At 33.6% G+C, this 2,792-nt stretch overlaps 1 non-coding gene across 1 annotated transcript; it reads right to left on the reverse strand.

Annotated features, from left to right (window-relative positions):
- Positions 1-2,196: 2,196 nt before the first annotated feature.
- Positions 2,197-2,317, reverse strand: LOC116667388. Its single transcript, XR_004324277.1, has one exon. It is a non-coding gene; the product is annotated as a U6atac minor spliceosomal RNA (small nuclear RNA).
- Positions 2,318-2,792: the final 475 nt, after the last annotated feature.

Below are 2,792 nucleotides of genomic sequence, written 5' to 3' on the forward strand. Positions count from 1 at the left end.
TGTTGCATTTCTATACACTAATAATGAACTACAGAAAGAAAAATGAAGAAAACAATCCCAGTTATAACTGCATCAAAAAGAACAAAACATAGGAATAAATCTAACTAAGGAGGTAAACGTCATGTACTTTGAAAACTACAAGACACTGATGAAAGAAACTGAAGATAGCTCAAATAAATGGAAACCATGCTCATGGGTTTGAAGAACTAATATTGTTAAAATGTCCATAGTACCCAAAGCAATCTATATTTTCATTGCAATCCCTACCAAAATGTCCATGGCCTTTTTCACAGACCTAGAACAAATGATTTTCAAATTTGTATGAAACCACAAAAAAAAGTGAACAGTCAAAGCAATCTTAAGTAGAACAAAGCTACAGATATCATGCTCCCTGACTTCAAATTATACTACAAAGTGACAGTAATCAAAACAGTATGGTATGGCACATAAACAGACCCACAGATAAGTGGAATTGAACAGAGGGCCTAGAAGTAAGTTCATGCTTGTGTGGTCAATTAACCTCTGACAAAGGGGGCAGGAATATACAATGGGGGAAAGACAGTCTCTTCAATAAATGATGTAAAGAAAACTGGACAGCTGCAAGCAAAAATAAAACTAGATCACATTCTTATATTATATACAAAAATAAACTCAAATTATGTTAAAGACTTAAATGTAAGACTTGAAACAATAAAACTTCTAGCAGAAAATATAGGCAATAAGCTCTTTGACATCAGTCTTAGAAGTATTATTTTGGATATGTCTCCTCAGGCAAAGGCAACAAAAGCTAAAATTAAAAAATGGAACTACATCAAACTAAAAAGCTTTTGCACAGCAAAGGACATCATCCACAAAATGAAAAGGCAACCTATAAAGTGAGAGACGATATTTGCAAATGGTTTGTTATGTAACAGGTTAATATCCAAAATATATAAGAACTCATACAACTTAAACAATTCAAGTAAGAAATTGGCAGAAGACCTGAAAAGACATTTTTCCAAAGAAGCCATACAGATGGCCAACAGGCATATGTAAAAAATGCTCATTGTCACTAGTCATCAGGGAAATGCAAGTCAAAACTACAATGAGATATTACCTCACACCTGTCAGAATAGTTATCATCAAAAAATGACAAACAAATAAAAAACTAGTGGTGGTGAAGATGTGGAGAAAAGGGAACCCTTGTGCACTTTTGGTGGGAATGTAAATTGGTACAGTCACTATGGAAAACTGTAAGGAGGGTCCTCAAAAATTTTTAAATGGAACCCTCTCTATACCCTTGAGAGATACAAACTTCCAGTTATAAAATTAATGTCACAGTGATGTAATGTACAGCATAGTGAATACAGTCATTAATAGAGTAATAACTTCATGTGGTGACAGATAGTAACTAGACTTATTTGGTAATGTATAAAAATAATGTCACTATGCTGTATACCTAAACTAATATTGTAAGTCAATTATACTTCAATTAAAAAACAGTGAATTAGATTTTGAAATTCAAAGTCATGCTGCTCAGATCCTTTAAATGTAAAATGCGAATTACTCATACCTTCCTTGTAGGTTTGTAGGGAGGATTAAGTGTGGTTATTCATTAAGCACTTTCCATAATTCTTAGTACTTTAGTCTAAAGAAAAGTCAGGCTAATATTGTAATTATAATGTGAAATACAATATGTTGATTTTCAAAATTTACCCATGTAAGAATTATTGTCAAAACAATTAATAACTTTACCGCATGTTTACAGATACCTAATTTTTGAGGTCTATAATTTGCTCCTCGGACAAAGCCTGTGAGAAGCAGCTGATACTCCATGGAAAAAAATTTTGCTTGGCATTAGAAGACCTAGATTTCAATTTCCACTGTGGTATGCGTTAGTCATCAAACTTAGCAAAACTCATTTAGTCTCTGCCTAGTTTTCTTATACGCAGACTGAGGATAATATCTTCCTCAGATTTGTCAGGAGTAATTAGACAGCACATGTAAAAATGCCTATGTCTATGGGCAAGTAGGCGCCCATGAATAGTCTCTGCATTACAAACCCCATTTTAAAGATGAAGAAACTGAGATTCAGAGAGTTAAATGGGTCATTGTTACTCCATGAAAAGGACATGATGGCACTGAAAATAAAATGCAGTTTATATGAACATCTGTTCCAACACTTTTTTGTTTTAAATTTGTGGGTTTTTTAATTGAAAAAAACGATGGTTAGATGAAAGAAGTAGGTGGCAATGCCTTAACTGCTTGTGTGTTGTCAGGCCCAAGGGCCTCTTCCTTGTCAAGGGGAGTGATAACCTTCTCTCCTTTCATACAGCACCCAACACTCTTCTAAATTAATTTTTTTTTTTGCATTTGTGAACAAGAGGCTTTAGTATGAAACGTATGCTGAATTTTATTCACCTTGTCCCATATGATTCAGCAATTACTATGTGCTCCAAATATCCAATTAGAATATTAACTACTCATGTATAAAAATACAAATATGGAATCATGATATTATACTGAAAGCATCCTACCTGCCTATCAAAACTTATTTTATGTATTTTATCATGAGGAAACAGAGGTCATAGGCCATTCAGGGAACATATGGATGAGCTTAGATATTGAGTTGTGTATTTTGAGGCTGTAAGGAATCCTGAAAGTCACTGAATCAAAAGAAAATCCCCTTATCAGCTTGTTTGCTTTCCTTTTGTTTCTTCCTCATAAAAGTCATGCACAATATGAAAATAGTTATAAAAGAGTATCAGTTAAGCAGAAACTGGGCTTAACTGACTTCAAAACCTCTGAATGTG

Source organism: Camelus ferus, chromosome 11 (genome assembly GCF_009834535.1).
Source record: "Camelus ferus isolate YT-003-E chromosome 11, BCGSAC_Cfer_1.0, whole genome shotgun sequence".
NCBI classification, from domain to species: Eukaryota; Metazoa; Chordata; class Mammalia; order Artiodactyla; family Camelidae; genus Camelus; species Camelus ferus.